The sequence below is a fragment of the Oncorhynchus nerka genome, linkage group LG21, assembly GCF_034236695.1.
Source record: "Oncorhynchus nerka isolate Pitt River linkage group LG21, Oner_Uvic_2.0, whole genome shotgun sequence".
Lineage (NCBI taxonomy): Eukaryota > Metazoa > Chordata > Actinopteri > Salmoniformes > Salmonidae > Oncorhynchus > Oncorhynchus nerka.
Genome location: NC_088416.1, coordinates 14,148,349 through 14,159,283, shown reverse-complemented (window position 1 = coordinate 14,159,283; position 10,935 = coordinate 14,148,349). Strand labels below are relative to the sequence as shown.

General features: G+C 40.8%; 1 long non-coding RNA gene across 2 annotated transcripts; it reads right to left on the bottom strand.

Annotated features, from left to right (window-relative positions):
• Positions 1-1,187: 1,187 nt before the first annotated feature.
• On the bottom strand, positions 1,188-5,470 carry LOC135563673 (uncharacterized). 2 transcript variants are annotated; one of them, XR_010460431.1, is made up of 4 exons: positions 3,941-5,470; positions 3,014-3,740; positions 2,736-2,896; positions 1,188-1,478 (listed from the first exon to the last, which is right to left on the bottom strand). It is a non-coding gene; the product is annotated as an uncharacterized LOC135563673 (long non-coding RNA). The 2 variants fall into 2 exon arrangements; XR_010460430.1 differs by having other exon boundaries at positions 2,736-3,740.
• Between the last annotated feature and the right edge of the window lie 5,465 nt (positions 5,471-10,935).

The following is a 10,935-nucleotide window of genomic DNA, read 5'->3' as shown; positions in this document are numbered from 1 at the left end:
ATGTAACAGGGTTGGTTATGTTTCCACTTGCCTCTAAAGAAATGTGTATTTAATGTTCAAGCATTCTTATTGGTTAGTTCAACTCTGATGACAATAAGGTGTGTCGCGATCTCTCCGCTTGCAGATAGGGGGAGATCGCGAACGTCAGGTCTCCCCAGTATGAAAATGTGATGCAAGGGATTTTGCCATCGACAGCCATCAATACCATTAAGCCCTGCACAGCTAACGTGCTGTTTCCCATTTAACAGAAATAAATGCTCAACTGGGACCACTGGCCGAAGTGATTTAGGGACTCCTGAAACAACCAGCAAACCAGGCTGCCGTTTTGTGAAACAGTGGATGTATAGACTCTAGCTAGCTGAAGAATTTACTGCAAATTGAATGTACAATTGTGTAAGCTTGTCTTGCTGATATTTACCATGCAGATAGATGAAATAACGTAGCCAGCTATGTTCTTGCTTATTGTGCAGTGGATGATTAAAATCCCTGTATGCCCATGGATGTGTAGCTCGATATCTAGCCGATCTGTGTATGGACCCAAACGTTTGGTATACATATTAGTTCAGAACCTAGCTATGAACCTCAGCTATCATAGCCAGTTGTATCAACTTCAAAACAGCCTGAATGACATTAATAAAGCCTATGGATTGAGTATAATATAATATGTTGTACCAAGGATGCAAGTCATATATACATGTAGTTATTACCATGCATGAGATCCCCGCATTGTAGCCTGTACATTTAATATATTCACTGATCATGTACTCTACCTTGGCAAATAAAGGTGCAATTTAGGTATGAATGTCTTTGAGATTATTTTTCAGTCATATCCAATACCAGGAGTATCAAATTCCAGTCTTTGAATGACTCTGTGTCTGCATGTATGTAATACAATTATACACTTTACCAATCTTGGTCCTGGGACCTCAATGGTTACACATTATAACTAATAGACTAGAAACAGGATTTAACTAGTTAATTACTATATATAGAAATATAATGTTAAACACTACACTACACTTCCTATGCATCATGTAAATACTCTAACACCGCTTCATCTCAACATCTAATGCCCGTCATCTGTATTGATCTGATAAATACAGGATAGGTGGAGTATTTGATCAAAATACACATAATTTCAACCAGTAGAGAATGTGAAACGCTTTATTGAAAAGCTCATTATCCAGGTGTTATAAATACAAGTTCAATCTGTACTTCAATGCACATCTGATGTGCATTATAAAAACAGAGGAAGAAAGAGGAGGTGGCGAGAGAGGTGTTACAGACAAAAAGGGACAGAGTTAAGCTCAAAGGAGCAGGGAAGGCAGCACAGGATTAATGAATCACAGTGCTACATAAATATTCTCTCAGTTCATCACAATTACATAAGTGTCTAGTCGGCACAATGTTTATCTTAAAAGCAGGTGAGGTGGCGATGATGGGACTGGGGGTTGGCATCCTCTCACATCAAAACATATCTGCAGACGAGAGACAGATGGAGAGAGAGAGCATGTTTAAGCCTTGTTAGTCATCAATCAGGAGGTGAAATGAAAAACTGACCTTGGATCATTAACTCTGGGACTACTGCATCTATCTGTATTTCAATGTAAAGCATATCTTAAATAATACTTCCTGTTGACCTGACCAAGTGACCCCTCACATCTGATCATGCTTACTTACTTACTGACTTGATTGTCCCCATAGGGAAATTCTGTTGCAGTGTCATGTACACATTCAAAGTGGCGTTTAAATACAAAACACGATTGACAAAACAACTTTCATAACAGTTACGCACCAATAAGAATAATAATAGTAAGAAATGAGAAATAAAACATTTTTAAAAAAAATGTAAAACTTTTTTTTTTTAAAGAAGAAAAGACTAGCCTGCTGGCCTTACGGGGTCAATGGGAACATTTGCCGGAGCTATTTAGGAGGGATATCACACCTGGCACAAATTATTGTCTCGTTCTATTCTTCCTGCTGGGGGGTGCCCTATACCTGCACCCAGAGGGGAGTAATTCAAAGTCCAGGTACAGGGGGTGGCTTGGGTCTAAAATTATTTTGAGAACCTTACGGAGGGCTCTGACCTTAAAGATTTCATCCAGGCCTGTCTGTTTGACTCCAAGTACCTTGCTTGCTGTGGTAATAATCCTCCTCCGCATGCTTCTCTGGCTGATAGTGGCATTGCCAAACCAACAAACAATACAAAAAGTTCAAATACTCTCAATAAAGGATTTGTAAAACAGAGTCAGTATAGTACAGTCTATATTAAAAGAACCCAACTTCATTTTAGAAAGTACAGTCTCTGTTGGCTCTTTTTGTAGATCAGGTCTGTACATTTACTCCACTGAAGCTTATTGTCCAAAAGGACACTCAGATATTTATATTCCTCTACGATTTCTATATTCTGACCTCTGATAGATGTTGCAGAGGTAGGTGTTGTACGCTTCCTGAAGTCTATGCACATCTCTTTGGTCTTGTTGGTATTGAGGACCAAGTGTGATTCCTCATACCACTCTACAAAGTAATCTAGGACCGGGCCATGATGTTCCTCGTCATCATGCAACAGGTTGATCAAGGCAGTGTCATCGAACTTAACGAGGTGTCTGTCAGTATGGGAACTAGTACAACTATTAGTGTACAAGATGTACAGAAGTGGGGACAAAACACATCCCTGAGGAGAGCCTGTGTTGGTATTGCGTATATCCGACACATGGGGACCTATTTTGACTCACTGTGAGTGTTGGCTCAGGAAGTCCAACAGCCACAAAACCAGCCCCCCGTCTATGGAGAAGTCCCGAATGAGTCTCTGTGCCAGAATGTAAGGCTGGATTGCTGTGCCCTCGATGTGGACAGTTCAGATGCAGGAGGTGTTCACCGACACAGCTGATATAACCTAGAGGATTTAGGGAGAAGGGGAGAGAGGGATGAAGTGAAGGAGAGAGACTGTTATGGAGAAAATAAGGTTGTTAAAGTGACAGTGTTCAACAGGAATGTGTGTGTGTGGCCTCACCTGGTGTCCACACCACACTAAGTGGCTGCAGAGTACTTTATGCTGAAAAATATGAACGGACCCACAAGGACAAACAATTATAGCGTAATTATGGTTGGCCCTCTTGCCTATTTTTGAAGGTGGAAGGAGCCACAGTTATACATGTGAACCTGCTTACTGCACAACACAATCCATCAATCAGATTGATACATATGGGTGACTTAAAATAACCTGTTTTGTTTTTGCATAGACATCACACCCTTACCTAAACTGCACCCTCACATGAGAAGTAGAAATCAAAGGGAGAGAAACTGTGAATTGTATAACTGCAGTTGACATACCTAAATAAATGGAAGAATACTCTTATTGCAATGTGAATGGTTCCTAAAAGAGCCTTTGGTTGTGCATAGTGTAGTCTATGGTGTTGCCAGGGAACAGCACCCTCTTTGAAGAAGTAGGAGGTGAAGATTTCCTACACACGGATTGCCTCTCTTGCTGCGTTGTTGGACCCCATCCTTGAAACATCCTTCAGAGCAGCAGACCTCTCCTCTGGGACACGGCGGTGAGCTGCGGATCCGCCCCTGGTCCTCGTGTCCATCCTCATGAAGTTACGCAGGACACAGGTAGCCTTCACACACCTGATTTCCTCCAGGAGGCAGTCCCAGATGACCCTGGTCAACCAACCTTGCAGTGCCCTACCTGGTAACTGTAGGCAATCGTTTTGAAGGAATCTCCCGTTACAAGGTATCTGTAGGAATATGGAAGACAATGTAATTATTAGACTTTTACATCTCCAGGTCATTGTGGATTACTAAAGTATAATATCCCTGATAACAAATCATGATAACATTGTATTGATAGATGCATGGACACACATATGTGCATGTGTAGCATGTAACAATAACAGGATCATATCAAGGATGGCATCACAAATGAATACATAAATACCACTTGAAGCTTGATGATGAGTTGATCATTTGATTCAGCTGTGCAGTGCTGAGGCAAAAACAAAAATGTGCCTCTTTTGAGTCCCCAGGACTGAGAACCACTGCTCTTCATTGGGACCTCTTCATATGTAGACTGACTTTCATGTAGCTTTTTATCTGAGGACAGAAAACCTCACAAGAAACAGACTTCATTATAGTCAAATTACACCACACTAAATATTATGTTACTATTACCTCCGTCCTCACTTCTAGGGACAGGAACTACACAAAAGTACCTGCCCTTTCCAGAATAGCCTGCTCTCTCACTGACAGTTGGGGCTGCTATCCTTTCACCCTCCTCCATGGCTGTTAGCTAGCTACCTACAAATGCATTTGAATTAAATTTTTTATAGTGATAAATACATCAAGATAGCTAGCTAATATGAAGTTAGGTAGCTGGTAGTATTTAATTCACTTAGCTATGCTCAGCCGGTGTCGCTCATTCAGCCAACAGAACATTTCAACCGGTTTTCCCCATTAAGCAACGAGTCGGAGTCAGAGGCCAAGCCTTCTCTTGTCTCTACTCCTCCCGTTATGGGGTCTGAGATGCAGAAGCTTCCCACCATTAGCTCTGACAAATTGAAAACTCAAGTCATTGGCGACTCCATTACTCGCAGTATTAGGCTTAAAACGAATCATCCAGCGATCAGACACTGTTTACCAGGGGGCAGGGCTACCGACGTTAAGGTTAATCTGAAGATGGTGCTGGCTAAAGCTAAAACTGGCGAGTATAGAGATATTGTTATCCATGTCGGCACCAGCGATGTTAGGATGAAACAGTCAGAGGTCACCAAGCGCAACATAGCTTCAGCGTGTAAATCAGCTAGAAAGATGTGTCGGCATCGAGTAATTGTCTCTGGCCCCCTCCCAGTTAGGGGGAGTGATGAGCTCTGAAGCAGTCTTATAACTCAATCGCTGGTTGAAAACTGTTTTCTGCCCCTCCCAAAAGATATAATTTGTAGATAATTGGCCCTCTTTCTGGGACTCACCCACAAACATGACCAAGCCTGACCTGCGGAGGAGTGACGGACTCCATCCTAGCTGGAGGGGTGCTCTCATCTTATCTACCAACATAGACAGGGCTCTAACTCCTCTAGCTCCACAATGAAATAGGGTGCAGGCCAGGCAGCAGGCTGTTAGCCAGCCTGCCAGCTTAGTGGAGTCTGCCACTAGCACAGTCAGTGTAGTCAGCTCAGCTATCCCCATTGAGACCGTGTCTGTGCCTCGACCTAGGTTGGGCAAAACTAAACATGGCGGTGTTCGCCTTAGCAATCTCACTAGGATAAAGACCTCCTCCATTCCTGTCATTATTGAAAGAGATCGTGATACCTCACATCTCAAAATAGGGCTACTTAATGTTAGATCCCTTACTTCAAAGGCAATTATAGTCAATGAACTAATCACTGATCATAATCTTAATGTGATTGGCCTGACTGAAACATGGCTTAAGCCTGATGAATTTACTGTGTTAAATGAGGCATCACCTCCTGGCTACACTAGTGACCATATCCTCTGTGCATCCCGCAAAGGCGGAGGTGTTGCTAACATTTACGATAGCAAATTTCAATTTACAAAACAAAAAATGACGTTTTCGCCTTTTGAACTTCTAGTCATGAAATCTATGCAGCCTACTCAATCACTTTTTATAGCTACTGTTTACAGGCCTCCTGGGACATATACAGCGTTCCTCATTGAGTTCCCTGAATTCCTATCGGACCTTGTAGTCATAGCAGATAATATTCTAATTTTTGGTGACTTTAATATTCACATGGAAAAGTCCACAGACCCACTCCAAAAGGCTTTCAGAGCCATCATCGACTGGGTTTTGTCCAACATGTCTCTGGACCTACTCACTGTCACAGTCATACTCTAGACCTAGTTTTGTCCCATGGAATAAATGTTGTGGATCTTAATGTTTTTCCTCATAATCCTGGACTATCGGACCACCATTTTATTACGTTTGCAATTGCAACAAATAATCTGCTCAGACCCAAACCAAGGAACATCAAAAGTCGTGCTATACATTCACAGACAACACAAAGATTCCTTGATGTCCTTCCAGACTCCCTGTCTACCCAAGGACGTCAGAGGACAAAAATCAGTTAACCACCTAACTGAGGAACTCAATTTAACCTTGCGCAATACCCTAGATGCAGTTGCACCCCTAAAAGCTGCAAAAAAATCTCATAAGAGACTAGCTCCCTGGTATACAGAAAATACCAGAGCTCTGAAGCTTCCAGAACATTGGAACAGAAATGGCGCCACACCAAACTGGAAGTCTTCCGACTAGCTTGGAAAGAGAGTACCGTGCAGTATCGAAGAGCCCTTACTGCTGCTCGATCATCCTATTTTTCCAACTTAATTGAGGAAAATAAGAACAATCCGAAATTTATTTTTGATACTGTCGCAAAGCTAACTAAAAAGCAGCATTCCCCAAGAGAGGATGTCTTTCACTTCAGCAGTAATAAATTCATGAACTTCTTTGAGGAAAAGATCCTGATTATTAGAAAGCAAATTAAGGACTCCTCTTTAAATCTGCATATTCCTTCAAAGCTCAGTTGTCCTGAGTCTGCACAACTCTGCCAGGACCTAGGATCAAGAGAGACACTCAAGTCTTTTAGTACTATATCTCTTGACACAATGCTGAAAATAATCATGGCCTCTAAACCTTCAAGCTGCATACTGGACCCTATTCCAACTAAACTACTGAAAGAGCTGCTTCCTGTGCTTGGCCCTCCTATGTTGAACATAATAAACTATAATAGACTCTCTATCCACCGGATGTGTACCAAACTCACTAAAAGTGGCAGTAATAAAGCCTCTCTTGAAAAAGCCAAACCTTGACCCAGAAAATCTAAAAATTACTATCGGCCTATATCGAATCTTCCATTCCTCTCAATTATTTTTGAAAAGGCTGTTGCGCAGCAACTCACTGCCTTCCTGAAGACAAACAATGTATACGAAATGCTTCAGTCTGGTTTTAGACCCCATCATAGCACTGAGACTGCACTTGTGAAGGTGGTAAATTACCTTTTAATGGCATCAGACCGAGGCTTTGTATCTGTCCTCGTGCTCCTAGACCTTAGTGCTGCTTTTAATACCATCGATCACCACATTCTTTTGGAGAGATTGGAAACCAAAATTGGTCTACATGGACAAGTTTTGGCCGGGTTTAGATCTTATCTGTCGGAAAGATATCAGTTTGTCTCTGTGAATGGTTTGTCCTCTGACAAATCAACTGTAAATTTCGGTGTTCATAGAGGTTCCGTTTTAGGACCACTATTGTTTTCACTATATATTTTACCTCTTGGGGATGCCATTCGAAAACATTATGTTAACTTTCACTGCTATGCGGATGACACACAGCTGTACATTTCAATGAAACATGGTGAAGCCCCAAAATTGCCCTCGCTAGAAGCATGTGTTTCAGACATAAGGAAGTGGATGGCTGCAAACTTTCTACTTTTAAACTCGGACAAAACAGAGATGCTTGTTCTAGGTCCCAAGAAACAAAGAGATCTGTTGAATCTGACAATTAATCTTAATGGTTGTTGTCACACCCTGACCATAGTTTTCTTTGTATGTTTCTATGTTTGTTTGGTCAGGGTGTGATCGGAGTGGGCATTCTATGTTGTGTGTCTGGTTTGTGTATTTCTATGTTTGGCCTGATATGGTTCTCAATCAGAGGCAGGTGTTCGTCATTGTCTCTGATTGGGAACCATATTTAGGTAGCCTGTTTGGTGTTGGGTTTTGTGGGTGATTGTCCTTGTTACTGTCTCTGTGTTACTTTGCACCAGTATTAGGCTGTTTCGGTTTTCGTGTTACGTTTATTGTTTTTGTATTTGATTCGTGTTTACTTTGTTTCATTAAACATGGATCGCAATAGCCACGCCGCATTTTGGTCTGACTCTCCTTCACATACAGGAAACCGTTAATGTTAATTTTTAAAATATTGTTTACTGTTCTGGGGTCGCATGCCTTGTTCTGGTCTTTTATTTATAATGCGTCTGCCACAGCCAATACCCCGGACATTCCTGCTTCATTAGATAGCAACCATAAAGGCACTAAAACTGGGTGTGTGGGGCCATACTCTTTCAAAAGTTCATACACAGAAACCACCAGTTCAACCAGGTCCCTAGACATCAATCAGCATGACAACTTCAAAGGATGCAATATAGATATAAAATAACACACCCTCTAACACGTGACCACAAGAACAGGATGTCCTGGCCGGAGGCCCATATTTGGACATGTATACGTCATCTGGACACAGGGTCATAAATCAAAATTTTGACCCGTGCCGTCTACTTTATTCTCTCTTACACCTGTGCTGGCAGGTCCATCTTGTTAGGGTTGGATGTTGCATCCAATTGTTAATATTGTAATCAATGACATTTCCTTAGGGTGCTCATTAGTCTTTCAGTTGTTATTCTTCTGTTTTTTATCCTCTTATGTTTGTTGTGAAGTAAATATTTCTGTTTATTTTCATTGTTTTTTATTTTTTTTAATCCTGTGAAGCAATTGTGTTGCATCCATTTCTGAAATGTGCTGTATAAATAAAGCTTGATTTGATTAGAACATATTGTAATAGAAATTAACCCAATGACAGACCAATCAACAGACTCTTGCTAAACCAATGAACAAATATGTGCAAAAGCAACACATATCTTGGTCCATCTTAGTATGAAAAACAGTATAAATTCAGTATATCTTCCCATCATTTGTACCTGTTAGTTCATAACCCATTATTTATTCCTATTAGTTCATAACCCATCATTTATACCTGTTAGTTCATAACCCATAATTTATATCTGTTAGTTCATAACCCATCATTTATACCTGTTAGTTCATTACCCATCATTTATATCTGTTAGTTCATAACCCATCATTTATATCTGTTAGTTCATAACCCATCATTTATATCTGTTAGTTCATAACCCATCATTTATACCTGTTAGTTCATAACCCATCATTTATATCTGTTAGTTCATAACCCATCATTTATACCTGTTAGTTCATAACCCATCATTTATACCTGTTAGTTCATAACCCATCATTTATACCTGTTAATTCATAAACCATAATTTATACCTGTTAGTTCATTACCCATCATTTGTACCTGTTAGTTCATAACCCATCATTTATACCTTTTGCTCGAAAGGGGCGGTTCAGGCAGGCTGGCACGCTTCCTGACCTTAACTTATGGGGATCCATAGTAAACCCCAGGAAAAGTAGCTGCTGCCTTGGCAGGAACTAATTGAGATCCATAATAAGCCCCAGGAAGAGTAGCTGCTGTCTTGGCAGGAACTAATTGGGATCCATAATAGACTCCAGAAAGAGTAGCTGCTGCCTAGGCAGGAAGTAATGGGGATCCATAATAAACCCCAGGAAGAGTAGCTGCTCCCTTGGCAGGATCTAATGGGGATCCATAATAAATACACAAAAATATTGATGCAAGTATTTGTATCTTTACTCTCGGATTCTAAAATGCTAATTAGCATCAAAGTAAACGACATGCAAGACTACAAATCCCTGCAAGCTCCTGCATGTCATCTCTAGCCAACACCTTTCACAGAACAGTTCACTGAATTGTCCATAGAAATACATTTTGACAATTTAATCATTGCTACATTAAGGCCTGATTGGAGGAGTGCTGCAGAGATGGTTGTCCTTCTGGAAGGTTCTCCCATCTCCACAGAGGAAATCTGGAGCTCTGTAAGAGTGAACATCGGGTTCTTGGTCACCACCCTCCCTGACCATGGTCCTTCTCCCCCGATTTCTGTTTGACCGGGCGGCCAGTTCTAAGAAGAGTCTTGGTGGTTCGAAACTTCTTCCATTTAAGAATGATGGAGGCCACTGTGTTCTGGGGACCTTCAATGCTGCAGACATTTTTATGTACCTTTCCCAGATCTGTGCCTCGACACTATCCTGTCTCAGAGCTCTATGGACAATTCCTTTGACCTCATGGCTTGGTTTTTGCTCTGACATGCACTGTAAATTGTGGGACCTTATATAGACAGGTGTGTGCCTTTCCAACTCATGTCTAATCAATTGAATTTACTACAAGTGGACTCCAATGAAGTTGTAGAAACATCTCAAGGATGATCAATGGAATCAGGATGCATCTGAGCTCAATTTCGAGTCTCATAGCAAAGGGTCTGAATACTTAAATACATTTGCAAAAATGTTTAAAAAATAACTGTTATTGGTTTGTCATTCTGGGGTATTGCGTGTATATTGATGAGGGGGAAAAATATTTAATTTTAGAATAAGGCTGTAACGTAACAAAATGTGGGAAAGTGAAGGAGTCTGAATACTTAACGAATGCACTGTATACCACTGGCAGAGATTTCTACCTCTGGCAGAATTTTCTATCGCTGGCAGAGTTTTCAACCATTGGCAGTTTTGTACATGTGATACGTGGTAAAGAAAAGTCCATTCTTAGGAGAGTACATGGGAGGCACGATACCGTGTGTCTGCAGGTGTCTATCTGGTCAAAACCACTGATACAGGTGCCCCTCCACCCTCTGGTGGGATGGATCATGTCTACAGAGAAACCTAGATTCAAATACATAGACTTCTGTGTATTGGGAATATGTTGTTAAATTACTTGTTAGATATTACTGCACTGTCAGAGCTAGAAACACAAGCATTTTGCTACACCCGCAACAACATCTGTTAAACACGTGTATGTGACCAAAAAAATGTGATTCGATTTTGATTTGAAATAAACGTCCTATTTATCAAAGGTGCTTTTGGCTGGGGTCAAAATAACTCCAAAGGATTTTAATTTGTTAAAAGTCCATTTGAAACAGAAACACTAAACCGTGATTAAGATTTACTAACAACAAGTTGATTGACAAAGTCATGAAAAAATACATATAATTGAATAAACCACATTTTGGCTAAGATAAAAGATATGCCTCTGGGGTCAAAATGATCCATGTCAGAAGTATG